The sequence below is a fragment of the Eumetopias jubatus genome, unplaced genomic scaffold (genome assembly GCF_037043125.1).
Source record: "Eumetopias jubatus isolate StellerSeaLion01/CBP00866 unplaced genomic scaffold, mEumJub1_p1.0 scaffold_2, whole genome shotgun sequence".
Taxonomy (NCBI): Eukaryota; Metazoa; Chordata; class Mammalia; order Carnivora; family Otariidae; genus Eumetopias; species Eumetopias jubatus.
Window position 1 is genome coordinate 72,098,810 of NW_028274808.1, and position 18,483 is coordinate 72,117,292.

General features: G+C 37.5%; 1 protein-coding gene across 4 annotated transcripts in view; it reads right to left on the reverse strand.

Moving 5' to 3' along the window:
* Positions 1-18,483, reverse strand: part of GUCY1A1 (guanylate cyclase 1 soluble subunit alpha 1) — a 59,763-nt gene that overhangs the window by 28,845 nt on the left and 12,435 nt on the right. The gene's annotated exons all lie outside the window — the stretch shown is intronic.

The following is an 18,483-nucleotide window of genomic DNA, read 5'->3' on the forward strand; positions in this document are numbered from 1 at the left end:
GTCTTAGGGCTAAGTACTAATTCTCATTATGCTCCCCTTACTGAAAAATCAGGATAGCAGAAACCAGTGTCTCCCAATATTTAAAGGAAAAAAATATATATATGTAGTGATGTTCAAGTACATGTTTTTGGATCTGAAATACTGAGTTTCAGATGAAAAAAAGATTAATTGAAATGATTACGGCAAAAGAAGATACTTGTTTCTATAAATAGCAAAATAATTTAAAAATATCATCAAAATGGGGCGCCTGGGTGGCTCAGTTGGTTAAGCGACTGCCTTCGGCTCAGGTCATGATCCTGGAGTCCTGGATCGAGTCCCACATCGGGCTCCCTGCTCAGCACGGAGTCTGCTTCTCCCTCTGACCCTCTTCCCTCTCGTGTTCTCTATTTCTCATTCTCTCTCTCTCAAATAAATAAATCTTTAAAAAATATATCATCAAAATGAAAAACAAATAATTTTTTTTTCAAAGAACTCCTGATCTCTAAGATCATGCCATTGGATTTGCAGGGGCCTCTGGGTCTGAATCTAGATGACACTGGAGTAAACCAAGAAGTTGCTGCTACTCTCTACTTAAAAGTCCTCCCCCAAATCTGTGATCACATGTAATTTATGAATCTTCAAGAAGATACAAGGAAGATCTTATCTATTCACGAGCAGAAGACATTTTCTTCCAGAATAGAATAGGGAGTTCTCTCAGCAGGCTACTGAGTGATCCAAAGATAATTTGGTGATAGAGGGAATGGTTACTTGGGAGTCTGAAAGACCTAGAAATCCCAGGCTCTCAACCACATTTATTTTAAGATTCAATTCTAAGAAAATATATGTTACTCAGTCTTTAATGCATCTGAATGTAACTATTACTATTCACTAACTTCCATTCTCATACATGCTTTAGATCAGTGGACAGTAGACCTTTCTGTAAAAGGCCAGAGAGTAGATAATTTCAGCTTTGTGGGTTTCTATCAGTGACTTAACTCCTGCCATTGCAGCATGAAAGCAACCACAGCTGATATACAAAGGAATGGTATGGATGTGTTCCAATAAAACTTTACTTGCAAAAACAATTTGCTGTGGATTTGGCCCTCAGATTCACCCTTGTCGATTTGGATCAAGCCATAGCTTGCAGACCCCTGGTTATAGAAAGCTGAGCAGGTTAACTGAAGCATTTTAATCCAAACAGAATTCTGCCTATAGGACCAGAGTTACTTCCTCATCTCTACCCACCCCACCTGCAAAATATAGCAGCCTACGTGGATCCAGTTTTGTACAACTTGAAAGTAAAAAAAGGCAGCATAGTAGATAATATTAAATAACTATAAAAATTATAATACCATTATTTTATATTAATTTTCAGGAAAAAGAGCTATATTAACTGAATGCCATGATTTCAGTTATATCAAAAGATAACTATAATAACTGGAAGAAGAGAGTACTCAAAAAAAATAAAGGAAAGCAACAAAAAAAATAAATTTTAGATTGGATCTGATGAAGGTATAGAACTGCTCCTTAAAATAAGTTATTCTGGTACATATCAGAATTTTAGTTTGGGACTTAAGGGTTTGACATAATACAGTTTATGATAAAGTCTCCCACTAAGTTTAACCTTCTCATTAATGTTGGATTTCAACCCTTGTCCCCAAACCCAATATTTTGATTCTCAGCCTCCTATTCAATCTCGCTGCAGAAGAATAAAACCGACCAGTCAACCTTGGAATTCTTTCTTCTCCTATATTGCACAGCACTATAATTTCCAGAAAATGTGTCTAACACTGTTTTTTTATTAAGTAAAAACAGCAACAGGAAACAAGTTGTGCTTTCTTTAAGTTGAGTGTTTAGTCTCATTAAATCACATATGTATAAACAAGCTAATTAGCATTCTTCATCTGCTCAACCGATGAAATTACATTATGAAACAGATGTACTGAGTGCTGATACCTTGGAAACCTATGTTTGTCTTGTGTTTGCCTGCTAGGAATACAGAATACATTCTTCAACTAAACGAGTGATGATTTTCATGTGTAACATTAGCAGTGACTTTGGAAATGGTTTGGTCAGTGGCTGAACTCAGTACATAGCTGGTTGTAGAAATGAGAGTAACATGGTAAGGGGAAAACAAATTAATTAAAGTAATAAACTTGGTGACAAGGCCTTGGCAAGCAGTGGGATATATGTTCTCAGAAACTCGGAGAGGTATTTGCCATCCCCAAGGTTGATGATTAAACAGCCTTCAAATGTATTGAATGCTCTCTGCCTTTTACTAGTAAGTGATTAACTCTGCTATGGTGAGAATAATGACCCAGCTATTGGCCTCATATTAATAACCAGGATGCGTGATTGTTCAGGTAAGGGGGCTGTCCATCATTTCAACTCTAGAGTTACACACAAAATCTTGTTTTCTACTTATACAAAGATCTGAGAGAAAACACCCCATAAGGACTTCGACACAGAAAACCTCTTTTACGACAGCAGGTCTTAAAGAGCAGATTTCAAACTAGAAATTGGGGTGGTGGGAGGAGCCTAAGAACTAAGTCTCTATAGTAAAAGCAAATAGTTATAGCCAATGTCCAATTTCAGACCTAGCACCTAGCCATGCCAAAATCTGTGGTTAAAGAGATGTGTTTTAAGTTCAAATTCCAAAGTCGAAATTTTTAAGAGTAGCTGAAAGGAGAGGAGAACTTAGAAACAAAAAGTGCCTTAGTGAGGGGCGCCTGGGTGGCTCAGTTGGTTGAGCAACTGCCTTCGGCTCAGGTCATGATCCTGGAGTCCCGGGATCGAGTCCCACATCGGGCTCCCTGCTCCATGGGAGCCTGCTTCTCCCTCTGATCCTCTTCCCTCTCGTGCTCTCTGTCTCTCATTCTCTCTCTCTCAAATAAAAAAAAAAAAAGTGCCTTAGTGAGGATAAAGTTTGCATAGAGCAGCAAAGACTCATCACCATTTTCATAAACGGTGTCAAGCTTAATTTTCAGGTAGACCAGAAATCTAAAAAGTCTTTCTTCTTCAAAAACAAACAAACAAAAAACTAATAAAACTCCATAAATCAGCCTTTCATAATATGTTTCTTTTCATTTTTCAATGGGAAATATTTGTAGAACTTTCCCCTGTGATCTATCAGGAAAGCAGGACAAAGTACTAGAAAAACCGGTAAGAATGTCCAAGTCACTCCAGTACTAAGTCTAAAAAAAAAAAAAAAAAGCAAGCCAATGTCAGACTCTTTCATCTCATCCCTGTTCCCCCTTATGGTCACACTTCTTGGAAGATCAGGCCTTAGGTGCTGTGTTCACTTCCTTAAAAAATAATTTATTCCTAAGTCTACCATTCCCTGGCTTTTGCTTCCACTGAGTTACTGACACCCTGACACGATAACCGCTGAAAAGTTAAAGCTTATGAACCTTTTGGCTTTTAACATAGTTGATGAATTCTCGAGTGCCATTTGCCTTTTCTTTTTCATAATCTCTACTCCCACAAATTCTTTGATACTTCTAAGTCATTCACTTTTCATTCTGTTCAACAGGTATTTGCAGTGGCCTATACTATGTCTCAGGCCTTCTTCCAGGCACAGGGACAGAGAAGTGAAAAAAGGACATCGCCTGCCCTCTTGGAGTTCACAATCTGGCAGGAGAACTATTTCCGACATATCAGTTCCACGTGTGATCCATGCTACATAAAGGAGAAGGGCAAGTGAGTGCTCTCAGAGTGCAAATGAGGGATCCAAACCCAGTCCCAGAGGAAGAGACATCTGAGCGTAGTTGTGACCCTGCACCAGGTCAAGAGAGTTCCAAACAGAACAACATGCTTGGGCGCCAAGACAGACCTAGCTATGTTCTAAGGAACTGAAATAATTCCAGCATGGCTAGAGCATGGGGTCAGGGAGAGCAAGGTGATGGTGGAGGGAGCTGAGACAGGCAGAGGTCAAGATTGTGGAGGGCTCTCTAAACCTTGTTAAACAAAGAAAAACTATTCTATGAGCAATCACCTGAAAGACTAAGATGTAAGAATATGAATAGGTTAGATTGTACTTTTAAAGGATTATTTGGAATGGAGAATAAGAAATGTGTTAGAGTTGGACAGGTGGCTGATCTGGGTTGGACTAAAATAATGACCTTAGCATGAAAGAGTGGATCAATTCCAGAGTATTTCAAGTAGAGATCTACAGCCCTTAGCTATTGACTGGATATGGGGGCTGAAGGACAGTGAAGACATATTCCTCTGACTTTACTTCTCCATACCACAGTGAAGAAAAGACTCTAGAGCCCATGGAGAGCAATCAAAAGGGTCCATGATCCATTTCCCATGACTTTGGTTATTCAATCATAAATGAGCCCAGAATTTGGCTTTTCACTATTACATAACACCTTGTGGGAGTCAGTGTGCTCCAACTCTCTTGCTAAAATCTCCTTTTGGAAAGTAATTTCTCCTTCTTCAAAAGCCCAGATGTGGGAAAGCTGACTCCAGTTTATGTTACAGAACAGAGCATTCACGTTCCAAGACTGCATCCGTGTGCAAGTGTAAGGTGTTTCCAGCTATCTTTAAGAAGAGTGTAGGGTACTTACTTTGAATTTTTGTAACTGGAGAGCCCATACAGTCAACCTTCCCAAAACAAAGAACTCAACTCTAAGGGCAATGGCAACCTCAGTTCTAAGGACCAAAATGCCAGAAATTCCCCCTCGCCTGATGGCAACTCACCAAAGCTACAGCATCCATACAACTTATGTTTAATAATAATTATGACAATAATTTTATTTAATACTGATAATTCTAGTTTAACAAACTGTATTTTCTTTTTTTTATGATTTATTTATTTGAGAGAGAGAAAGTGTGAGGGCACGGGCAGAGAGAGGGAGAGAAGCGGACTCCCCTGAGCACAGAGACCCACATGGGGCTCAATCTCAGGACCCTGTGATCACGACCAGAGCCAAAATTAAGAGTCAGACGCTTAATCGACTGAGCCTCCCAGGTGCCCCCAAACTGTATTAATTCTCTATCAAAAATAAGGTGGGTATGATTCACAATCTTTTTTCATTAGACTTGGGAGCAATTCTCTGACATCTTTGAAGTAATAGCAGAGTTTAATATAGTCTATAGTAGGGAGCTTTTAACTCTGAGGTTTCTCAGTTTTTATATCAAAATGTTTATAGAATGTTTTATGCGATTCTCAGCTTTTATATCAAAATGTTTACAGAATGTTTTATAACTAAAGAGCAAAACCTTTGGGACTATAAATCCTAAATCTCTATGTTTAAGACTTTCTAGTGTGACTATCACTGAAATTTGAATACATACAGTTAGTATGTCTTCAAATTAAATATCATTATCACTTACAGTAAGTCACGTAGGTCATAAGGAAATCAGATAAATATTTCAATATTTTGCTCCTGAAATATATAAAACAATTTCCTACAGCTATTTCTGTGATTCCCATCATTGTTTTATTACTAAAATAGTTCCTTAGAGACTTAGTCATTTAAAAATATATTTACTGAACATATGACAATTAGCATGAAAGGAGTTACATGAGAAATGGAATTCCTTTTTACACCATGAAAAGCCATTTTGTTTTTATCTATTTTCAGATAAATCCTGCGTATTTCTGTGATGTGAACTGGCTCATATGCAGTCATAAAGAGGGGAATAATGTCTGTATAAAGTAGCAGTTATGCTGGATCTCTAACCACCGCACGTTCTTCCTCCCAGCTCAGCTGACCTCACGTCCCGTCTTGGAAGTACTTACTACCTTTTTCCTGTATTTTCTTCCTCAGCTCCATAGCTCAGCAGGCTCAGAACTTCCTCATAGTTCCTTCCCATCAAACTACTTTCACCTTTTCCCCTGATGTTAGGCCCATCGTTAATTGCAGTAGTGCACTATTCCTTAGAATTCCTTAGATGCACGCAACCAGTCTTTTTACCTAAGCTGGTATAGCTTTTATGATTGTTATTGCTTTTGTTGGTGTTCATCATGCTGACTGGTTTCACCCTAACACATTTTCTTTCCACAAGTCCTTTTATTTTTAGTGCAGTTTTGCAGCATATGAGGTTTTTCAGGAACGCATATATGGTGTTGTTTTAGAAATGCCTGTACTCTCAACAATGTTTGGTTTAAATTCGCAAGTAAGGCAAAAAGCTGACTTAACTACCTAGAAAAAACACTCAATAAGGTCACATTCTTGAAGAGTCTACAGAGTCCATTATGATATAGGTAATACAGCCCGATGAACCTTTTAAAATGAAAACAAGTCCGTGATGATTAAACAATTGGGCTGATTGATACATTTCAGTTAAGTGGCAAGATAAAACTAATGACCATCTAACATCAGAACTTCTCCATTTTCTTTTCTTTTTAACTTTGGCCAATCAGGAAGACCTGGAAACACATCTTGGATTTCATATACATGCGTACATACACATACATACTTATTTGCCCTCTTGTGCAATGATGACTTTTTTAAGTGTCTGAGATTATGTATTTATATCTATATCTCTGAAGATGATTAGTATGAGAAAGACTTCATGCTTGGAGAGATCAGTTCACACAAATGTTGGGGCCATGCACAGTTGTGCCCTGAGGTAATACAGTTAGTATAGAATGACCGAGCTCAGGCTCTGGGACCAGAGAGTCTGTGTCTGCTTCTTGCTTCTACCATCTACCAGCTCTGTGACCTTGGTTAAGTTCTTAACTTCCACCTCCGCTTTCTCCATCTGGAAAACAGAGATGCTAAGAGCAACTGTCTCATAAATGTGTTATGAAAGTAAACAAATTGATAAATGTAAAGCACTTAGAAAAGTACCTCCTGCCCAACATGTAATGATTAATGTTGACTATCACAATTCCTACTTAGCAGTAGTGCAACACTGGACAGGTTTCTTAATTTCACTGAGTTTCTGTTACCTCATCTCTAAAATGATAAAATGATGATGAAACAGGGATGTATGAAGGATTAGAAAAAAATCTCTGCAAAAGCACTGTACAAGAGAATCATGCTAAAAGAGGTCACTAAATAAAAGACTGACAAATTTATTCTATTTCCTCAGAAAGATCAAGTCATGTCTTATACCTGTGACATCTTTCCTATTTCCTTTCAAAGCCAGTTGAAGGGAACTCTAATATATAGCAGGTGCTTGGTACTCTACAAATTTGGAAAACATTTTCCACTTGAAGAACGTTAATGCATACCAAGAAAATAATACCTATGTCAGTAACTAGGGTTTCTTTTATTGGATTACAAAATAATAGAGTTTACAGCATTACCCAGAAGAGTAAGATTCTAATTTGGTTTTATCTTATATAATTCCGTTAGCTAATAAGTTGCATGCCAAATTTCTTTAATAAAATATTAGAATAAAAATTGATGGACTATGTTAGATTTTAAATCTTTTTCCACTCATGAAACCAAGCCTGTGATATAAATCAAGCAAGCCTTACATCACTGAAGTACATATTATTTTCTGTAAAGCCACATTATTCCCAATGTGGAAAATTTTTTAAATAAAATAAACCTGTAACTGAAATAGAAATTCTGTGGTATCTGATTTTCTTTTCCTAGAATGCTAGGTTGACAAATGATTTGTATTGTTATACAAACAATCTTGCCTTCAATTACTGCTTTCATAAGCTAACTGTTCTCAATATTGATTCAGTGTTAACCCTTTTATGTACTTAACTTCTCAGTGTGCACTTATTTGGTGGAAAGGTTTAAGAGATGGGTAGGGAGAGATTAATTAGCATGTTAATTTTAGGATATTTGTGAAATCAAATTAAGTCACCCAGAGTCTGATTAAAATAGGACATGCCGAGATTTCTAACAAGAATAAAGTGGGTTCTGGTTAGACTGTCACACCTGTAGAGCATTTGAAGTAACATTTTAACAATGAGGAAATATCAAAGTGACCTCATCTTTGATGGGAAGAAAAGGGTGACTGGACGAGCACAGAATTCACCCTCTGGGAGAGGAAAATAGAATTATCTGGGCTTTAACCTGTCATATTTGGAAAGGAGATTCTGGAAGAAGACACAATAATGACCCTCGTGAGTCTTCTAACCCAGCCCTTGAAACTTTTCTCAAGATCTTTGAGAGAAAGGGCTTCAAACTATAAAGCCATGAAAACTTTAAGACTTAACAAGCACCTTCTCTCAACAAAGAGAAAAAACAAGAACAGGAACAAATATATCAATAGTAGAGGCATAAGCAGTGAAGGCAATGCCTACATTGGGCCAGGACTAGGAAGGCCAGATAAAGCTAAACCCCACACTCAGGAAAACATTAGACTTTCAGGAAACCTCCCCCCACCCCGGCTTTTTAAAGAGAAAGAAAGTGTGTGAGAGTGGGCGGGGTGGCAGGGTGGGCAGAGAGAATCTCAAACAGACAGACTCCATGCCAACGTGGAGCCCGATGGGGCAGGAGGGGTTCAAACTCACGACCCTGAGATCATGACCTGAGCTGAAATCAAGAGTCAGATGCTCAACTGACTGAGCCGCCCAGACGCCCTTCTTGGGGCCTTTTAAAGCAGGGGTTGGCAAACAATGGTGAAATCCAACCTGCTGCCTGTTCTTGTTCTGCCCTAGAGCTAAGATGGTCTTTATGTTACTAAGTGGTTGAATAAGCCCAGAGAATACTTCCTGATACACGTACACTATATGAGATTCAAATTGCAGTGTCCATAAATAAAGTTTCATTGGAACACAGCCATGCTGTGACAGAATAAGAAATATATATTTGGCTTCTGCCTGCTGTTTCCTGGCACACAACTGCTGAAACCCAAGGAATCTCCAAAGTGATAAGGCTCCTGGATAGCTTCAGGATGGGGCCTGGTTGCCAGGGGAACCAACCATGTGATTAGAGGGCTGGAATTCTCTCTCCTTTCCTGGGCTCTGGAGAGCAGAGAGTCTGAAGGTAGAGTTAATCACTAACAGTCAATGATCTCATCAATCATGCCTAGCTCATGAAGCCTCCATAAAAAATCCTAACCAGAGGGGTTTTGGAGAGCTTCTGGGATGGTGAACATGTGAAGGTGCTAGGTGGGTAACACACCTGGAGAAGGTATGTAAAGGTTGTGTTTGAAAAAGACCTCCCTCTTCTACAATTTACAATTCACCCAAAAATCCCACCCTGGAGACCCCAGAAAAGATGTTTCTCTGGAAGCTCCTGGGGACATCATGGGTAGTCAGGGGTCTTCTTGGGTTCTCAGTTCAACAGCAGAGCTCTTCTGATTCATGAGACAGAAAATGACCTTCCGTCACCAACAGTGGGATACAGATCCTTGATACTCATGCGGGAACCAGACCAGCAAAAGAAATGCAGCAGGGTCCAGCACAAATTCCATTCTTTCTGAACTTTTACATAATGATTAAATTAAAAGAAATCATTACCAGAAGTAAATTTTGCCTTCTGTATGTGTCTTTTGCAGGTACATATTTGGATACTCACAAAGTAACATGTTGAGAAAGGCCCAGTTCTTTCCCATTAAATCCAAAACCACAACTATATTATTTTAATGCCTTTTTATATCTAATTTATTCAAAATGGGAAAAGTTAAAAGAAGCCTTCCTGTTCATAGTAAACCCTAAGCAAGTTTTCTTCTCCATTTCAGTATCTCCTACATAAAAGTGAACATAAAGTAATAGGCATTTGCATAACAGAAGTTTTGAACTAGAAAACATGTTAGAGACTATGTATTGTAACCCCTCCTACTTGAAGATGGCAGAATAGAAGTCAGATTTCAATGACTTGGCCCAAATCTCAAAGTTACTGAGCTATATGAGTCAGTTGGGAACTCAGGCAGATGGACCACAAGAAGCCCAGAATTTACTCCAATATACAGCTGAACTTTGAAAAACATGAATTTGAACTGCACTGGTCCACTTGTACACAGATTTGTTTCTCAATATATACGGTACAGTACTGTCCATGTATTTTCCTTATGATTTTCTTAATAACATTTTCTTTCCTCTAACTTATTGTAAAAATACAGTATATAATACATGTGACACACAAACTATGTGTTAATTGACTGTTTACTTTATTGCTAAGGCTTCAGGTCAACAGTATGCTCTTAGTAGCTAAGTTTTGGGGGTCAGAAGTCGTGTGGATTTTCAACTGTGCAAGGGTCAGTGTCCCTAACCCCCACATTGTTCACGGATCAACTATACTCTGATCACCCCTTCACCCGAAACGCAGAAAAGCTCTCCTCCTTTTGTGGTTCTCCAACAACTGCAGGGACGGCTTTGAGAAAAATTTAACACTTAGTAATTTTATTTTTCATTTATTTTTATTTATTTTTAACAGTATTTTTAAAAAGATTTTATTTATTTATCTGAGAGAGAGAGTACAAGCAGGGGGAACAGCAGAGGAGAGAGATAAGCAGGGTCCCCGCTGATCAGGGAGCCCGATTCTGCACTCAATTCCAGGACCCTAGGATCATGACCTGAGCCAAAGGTAGCCGCTTAACCAACTGAGCCACCCAGGAGCCCCTTTTTAATGACAATTTTAGTTCAAGTTCCACCCTTAATAATTTTTTTAAAGATTTTATTTATTTATTTGACACACAGAGAGAGACAGCTAGAGAGGGAACACAAGCGGGGGCAGCAGGAGAGGGAGAAGCAGGCTCCCGGCTGAGCAGGGAACCTGATGCAGGGCTCGATCCCAGTACCCTGGGATCATGACCTGAGCCGAAGGCAGGCACTTAACCAACTGAGCCACCCAGGAGCCCCTCTTTAACGATAATTTTAGTTCAAGTTCCACCCTTAATATATTTTTTTAAGATTTTATTTATTTACTTGACACAGAGAGAGAGACAGCTAGAGAGGAAGCACAAGCAGGGGGCAGGAGGAGAGGGAGAAGCAGGCTCCCGGCTGAGCATGGAGCCCGATGCGGGGCTCGATCCCAGGACCCTGGGATTATGACCTGAGCCGAAGGCAGGCGCTTAACGACTGAGCCACCCAGGCGCCCCCCCCCCCTTAATAATTTGAGTTAAAAATACTTCAGCTTAAAAAAAAAATACTTTAGCTTAGTCTAATCAGAGGCTTACATTTCATCCATACATCATTATTAATAATATTAATGAATTAATATTAATACATGCCATCAGACTGCTTTGGCTGTCTGTAGTTTCTACAATATTTCCCCAGACTCCTTTTCATGATTTTCTCATCACATTTTGCAGTTTCTCAAGAAGCTTTCTTTAGTCCTTTTTCAATTCTCTAAAAATATTTTCTAAATAACCTTACTCATGATCCAACCTTTGCCACTTAATTGAAAGTAGGTATGGGGGCGTCTGGGTGGCTCAGTCAGTTGAGCATCCAACTCTTATTTTCAGGTCAGGTTGTGATCTCAGGGTTATCATATCGAGCCCCACTTTGGCTCAGGGCTCAGCATGGAGTCTGCTTGAGATTCTCCCCCCACCCAGTGCTCTCCCTCTCTAAAATAAATTAAAAAATAAAATTGTTTTTTGTTTAAAGATTTTATTTATTTATTTGAGATAGAGAGAGAGCAAAAGAGAGAGAGCATGAGCACGAGCGGGGGATGGGGTGGGGGGGAGGGGCAGAGGGAGAGGGAGAAGCAAGCTTTTGGCAGAGCATGAAGCCTGATGTGGAGCTCAATCCCAGGACCCTGGGATCATGACCTAAGCCGAAGGCAGACGCTTAACCGACTGAGCCACTGAGGCACCCCAAAATCTTTAAAAGAAAATAAAAAGAAAGTAGGTATGTTTCCAGACTTAATCTAACTAGCCAATGTAGATCGCAATTTATTCAATTTTGGACTTCCAATGAGTGTTTTTTTTAAATATTTTATTTATTTGTCAGAGAGAGAGAGAGAGAGAGCACAAGCTGGGCAGGGAGCACGGGGAATGGCAGGCAGAGGGGAAGTAGGCTCCCTGATGAGCAAGGAGCCCCATGTGGAACTTGATCCTAGGATCCGGGGATCATGACCTGAGCAGAAGGCAGGCGCTTAACGGATTAAGCCACCCAGGTGTCCCTCCAATGAGTTACTTTATGCTGTAATTAAATGACAGAACGACTGGCTTGAACTCATCTGTTATAAACATGGAAGGGGTTAGGGTAGCTTAAATCCTTATTATCAAATTCACTCAATTTTTTCATTTTATTTTCACTGGATCTTGTGTATGTGCAGACACAAATACATATATATGTATTTGTATTATACAATACAATGTATTTGTATTATATATATATATATATATATATATATATATAAATGGCATACAGTTTGAGAAGAAAAGTGTTCCAAATGTTTTCCTATATATTTTCCTTTTACATTTTATTCTGTATTTACCATGTTATCTATTTTTTTATTATTTCTTCCCTTTTCTCTTTTCTTACTTATTGTTTACCTTTTTTGGAAAGGAGAAATCTTGTTATAGATAAAAATTTATGAAGTTTACTAAAGTGTGACAAAGAAGCCAACAAGGCTTAGGTAGTCACCTATTGTCTTTTTCCACTTCTCTGTGAAATTAGCTAAGTGAAAAACCATACATGTTTCCTACAGTTCATTTCTTTGTCAGAAGCACTGAGCACAGCATCATATATTATTTGGTATTCAATAAATATGAGCTAATGTCAAAAAAATACACTAATATTAGGCCATTATTATAACTAGTATAAAAGACAAAACAGTCAAAAAGGTATAAAATAGAAGTAAAATGAGGCTAAATTGGAGCTTACAAAATGTGTTGCTTCTTGAAAACAAGTTTTATAATGAGTTATTAATAAATGAACTTATAATTCAATCAATATTTACTGAGTTTCTGAAAAAGATAAAAGTATTCCTTTCTTTAATTTTCTTCAAAGTCTAGTATGGGTGATATATATTTTTGTAAATAGCTATAATAAAAAGTGGAGGATAGGTAGAGACAGAAAGTTAATGATGTTTATAAGAAACATTGCTTTAAGGTAGTGGCAGCAAAAAGGTGATCAGGGATAGCTTCTTGGAAGGCACGCAATTTGAGCTTAGTTTTGAAAATGACTAAGGTTTGGCCATAAAGTCATCAGCAAAAACTCATGCCAAAGAGGGAGAACAGTGGAAGCGAATGCGGGGAGTGAAGGAAGCTGTGGGAAGGGGCAGGAAAGGATGGGTGCTAGAGATATTATAAAATTAAAGTTGACATCACGTGGCAAATGACTAGATCTGAGGAACAAGATGACTTTGAGGTTTGTCTGGAAAGATAATGGTACCATTAACAGAAAGAGGTAACACAAGTAGGCTTGAGAGAAGGGATATTGAATTCTGTTCTGTACACATGGATCTTGAACAATTAGCAGGACATCTAGGTAGAGATACATTTGAAAATTGGAATTTTTAATTAAGCATTAGAGACATGAGTGTGTGGTCCTCCACACTGAGGAAGCTCTTAAAGTCGACTTTAATTCAAACTGTTTAATGTCAAAAGGCTGCAAGTAGAGAGAGAAAACAGCCAAATTCTTTACTCTGGGGGAATATTCATATATAAGAGTTGGAGAAGGATTGTTATGACTAAGATGGAGAAGCAGCAATCAGAAAACTATGATGAGAATGGAAACAAGAAGACACATGTTCAAAAAGAAGTGTATTTTGCAAGTCTGAAAAGGGTAAGGGGGGTCTATTAGTCAGCTCAGTCCGATGTTAACAAAATACCATAGACTGGGTGGCTTAAACCGTCAACATTCATTTTCCACAGTTCTAGAAGCTGAAAGTTCCAGATCAGGTGCCAACATGGTTGGATTTGGTAAAAGCTCTCTTCCTGGCTTGTGGATGGCTACTTTCTCACTGTATCCTAACACGGTGCAAGGAGAGAGAGAAAGAGCAAGTTCTCTGCTGTCTTTTCTTATAAGGGCACTAATCCCATCATGATGGTCTCACCTTCATGACCTCATCTTATACCCAATTATCTCCCAAAGGCCCCCCGCCTCCAAATGCATTGGGGATTTTTAGAGCTTCAACACATGAATTTGGATGGGGACACAATTCAGTCCATAGCAGGAGAACTGAGAAAATATCATCTGATTTTTACATTAGAAAGACATTTATAGCTTTTATGAGACAAATTTCAGTAAGAATAGTAGAGTAAAAGTGAAAGGAAACAAGGAGTTATGGTGAGGAAATACTACAGTGTGATTGATTACAGATTACACTGAGAAACAGCAAGTTTGAAGGAAGGATTTTGAGAATGGGAAATCTCTTGTTCTTTATTTATGTATACTGGTAGTTTTCTATAAACAGAAATACTTAACCACATCTGTATCAAGTTAGCTTAAAGTCAAAGTACAGAGTCTTCACTTCTGATTAGATTATAGAAAATCACAAAAGACTCCTACTCCAATCCCAAGAATGAGAACTAGCTAGACAAACTACATAATCATAGTTTTAAAAATCTATCAGAGGACATCTATATAAACTACAGTAAAAGTCATACCCAAAATTAAAGACTTACCACTTCCTACTATGATCAGAAATAAGGCAAAGATGCCACCACACCTCATCAATTGCATTGAAGTTAGATCCTAATCATTGCAGTAAGAAAGAGAAATAAAAGACACAAAGATTAGAAAGAGAGAAGTGAAACTATCCCTGTTTGTTGTATGTATATATAATTGTTCATGCAGGAATTCCCGAGGGATCTACCAAATATAAGCATATCTCAGAGATATTGCAAGTTTAGTTCCAAACAATGGCAATAAAGCAAAATTGTAATAAAGTGAGTCAAGTGAATTTTAGGTTTCCCAGTGCAAATAAAAGTTATGTTTATACCATACTACAATCTATTAAGTGTATAATAACATTATGTCTAAAAAAATGTGCATACCTTAATTGAAAAGTACTTTATTCTTTAAAAAAGATTTATTTATTTTAGAGAGAGAGCGAGAGGGTGGGGGCGGGAGCAAGGAGGGGCGGGAGGAGAGGGAGAGAGAGAATCCCAAGCAGACTCCCTGCTGAGCGCAGAGCCCCCAGACACAGGGTCTGATCCCACCACCCCAAGATCATGACCAGAGCCGAAATCAAGAGTTGGCAGCCTAACCGATTCAGCTATCCAGGCGCCCCTGAAAAGCACTCTATTGCTAAAAAATGCTAACCTTCATCTGAGCTTTCAGTGAGTTGCAATCATTGATCACAGATCACCATAACAAATGAAAAACTTTGGAATACCATGATCATTCCAAAATATGACATCAAGACACAAAGTGAGCAAATGCTGTTGGAAAAATGGCCCTAGGTGACTTGCTGGATTTGGGGTTCCAACAAACTTTCAATTTGGAAAAACACAGTATCTGTGAAGCACAATAAAGTGAAACCTGCCTGTAACAGCTAGAACTAAGATGTGAATTTAGCAAGGTTGAAAATACAACTATGTATATATGTGTGCTAATCTACAAAAATCTGTTGTAATTTCTGTACTAAGAGTAAACAGCTGGGTAATAATATTTTTTTAAAATCCATATATAATAATATCAATAAATATGAAATACTTAGGAATAAATCTAACCAAAGGTTTTCAAGACCTCTATACTGAAAACTACAAATACCAGTAAGATAAAATAAGGAAGGCCAAAGAAATGCAGAAGTGTATCATGCTTAATATTGTTAATGTACCAATTTTTCCTAAATAGTCTATAAATTCAAAGCAAACCCAATTAAAATCCCAGTTATCATTTTTAGGAGATATTGAAAAAATGATACTAAGATTTAATGGAAGACATAGAATGGCTAAGTCAATACTAAAGAAGAAAAATAACATTGAAAGATATATATACCTTATTTAAAAATTATTATAAAACTAAAGTAATCAAAAGAATGTGATACTGGTTTGAAAGGAGTAACATAGAGATCAATGGACTAACGAGCCCCAAAACAGATCCAGATTTGTGTGTTCAATTATACAACCAACATATCAAGGCAATTCAGTGAGGGAAAAAAAAAAAGTTTTTTCAATAAGTGATGTTGGAACAACTGGATATGCATATGGAAAAAAAATGAACATTGATCCATATTCCATACCACATACAAAAATTAATTCTATATGGATCACAGTCATAAATATAGATGTTAAAATGATAATACTTATAGAAGAAAACAGGAGAAAATCTTTGTGACCTGGTATGAAGCAAAGATGTTCAAAGAGAAAAAACAAATCATGAAACATCAAAGAAAATAATAAATTAGACTTCATCAAAATTTTAAATCTTTTACTCTTCAAAAGATGCCATTAAATAAACAGAAAAATAAGTCACACACTGGGAGAAAACATTTGCCACACATATAACAGCAAAGTAATTAAATCCAGAATATATAAATTTTACTGCTAAATAAGAAAGCAAACAATTCAATTAAAAGTGGGCAAAAGACCTGAATAGATATTTCATTAAAAAAATACATGACTAGCCCATAAATATCTCTTCCTATGTTCAATAATACTAATTGTGAGGCAAAAACCCATTGAAATGTCTAAAATTTAAAAGTTTGACAATGCCAAGACTTAGTGATGATGTGGGATAACTAGAATTTTTTATATGCTGTTGGTGGGAATGTACAAAGGAACTACCACTTTGTAAAACAGTTTGGTGGTTTCTTAAAACGTTAAACATGCCTTCTCATACCAGCCAGTTATTCCATTTCTAAGTACTTACCCCAAAAGAAAGGTAAACATGTTTTCAGACAAAGACTTGAATGCAAACGTTCACAGCAGGTTTTTTTGTTTTTTGGTTTTTGGGGGATTTTTTGGTAGTAATCAACACCTGGAAATAACTTAAATGTCTCTGGTCATGGGAACAAATAAAAAGAGATGTTGTATAGCCACACATGTAAAGGACTATTACCAGCATATACAGGCAACAAGGAAGATAAATCTCAAATTGTGTGAATGAGACCACACATACAAGAATACATTGCTTTCCCATAAAATCTAGATACTGCAAACAAATCTGTAAGTACAGAAAGCAGATCAATGATTGCCTGGGGAACAAAGGAGGAGTGGCGAATTGACAGGAAAAAGACACAAGAAAACTTTTAAGGGGTGATGGGGATCTTTTTTATGTTGATGATGGTGGTGGTTTCACAGGTGTATACATCCATCAAATCATATCCAACTGTGTATTTTAGATACGTGAGATTTTGCATAAGTTACACATTGGCTAAGTTGTTTAAAAAAAAAAATTCAGTGGAGAACTCAAAGAAATCTAAATGAAATAGATTCCAAAATAAATAAATAAATAAAAATAACAGGCATTGGGGGAGATGAGACTCATGGCTATTTTCATCCCAGATGAAGTGGTGGAAGGTGACAGAATCTCCCCCAGGCAGGGGTCAACAAAAGCTGGTTAAATGTTTATGAACCTTTTAACCACTGCAAGTTAGATTAGAACCCAGTGATGCCCCACAATTTATATTGACTCAGTCTTCCACACTTGGAGCTTAATATATATGTGCGCATGTGTAAATAGAGAGTATCCATTGAGAAATGGCAAGCAAAGAAAATGAAACAATTGGAAATGCTAAAAATGAAAACTACAATACAAGCAATAAAGAATTCCATTTAATTGGATAACATCAGAGGAAGGGATCAGTGAACTTGAAGTCAGGTTAATAGAAACAACACCAACAGAATCACAAAGAGAATAAACAGCAACAAACAAACAAACAAACAAACAAACAAAAACACAAAAGAGCACCTGAAATCTATACATGTATTTAGAGTCCCGGGGTGGAGGGGAAGGTGAGGGGATGCAGGAAGAAGAAATATTTGAAATGGCTGGGAATAGTCCATATTTGATAACAGCATTAACTCACAGATCCAAGAAGTTCAGCAAATCCCCATGCATGATAAATACAAAGAAAATCACACCTAAGCATTTAGTTACCAAACTTCTGAAATTCAAAGAAAAAAGGAAAAAAAAAAAGCCAGAGAATCATGGAAACTAGCAAATAATGAAACAAAAAATTAAGGACTGAAGAAAGGAAACAAACCAATCTGTTTCCCTTAAATTATATATCCAACAAAATATTCTTTAAGAGTTAACACATACAAAGAATAGAGTTGCCTAAACATTGCAATCATAACAACTTTAGACTGGTGGAAAATTTAAAGATATTTTATTTTAATTTAACTGAATTTATTTTTTGTTTTGTTTTGTTTTGTTTTAAAGATTTATATATTGGGGAGCCTGGCTGGCTCAGTCATTAAGCGTCTGCCTTCATCTCCCGTCATGATCCCAGGGTCCTGGGATTGAGCCCCGCATCGGGCTCCCTGCTTCTCAGGAAGCCTGCTTCTCCCTCTCCCGTTCCCTCTGCTTGTGTTCCCTCTCTCGCTGTGTCTCTCTCTGTCAAATTAATAAATAAAAATTTTTAAAAAGATTTATTTATTTATTTTTAGAGAGAGAGTGAGTGGGGTGGGATGGGCAGAGGGAGAAGGAGAGAGTCTTTTTTTTTTTTTTTAAGATTTATTTATTTATTTATTTGTCAGAGAGAGAGAGTAAGAGAGAGAGCCAGGCAGAGGGAGATGCAG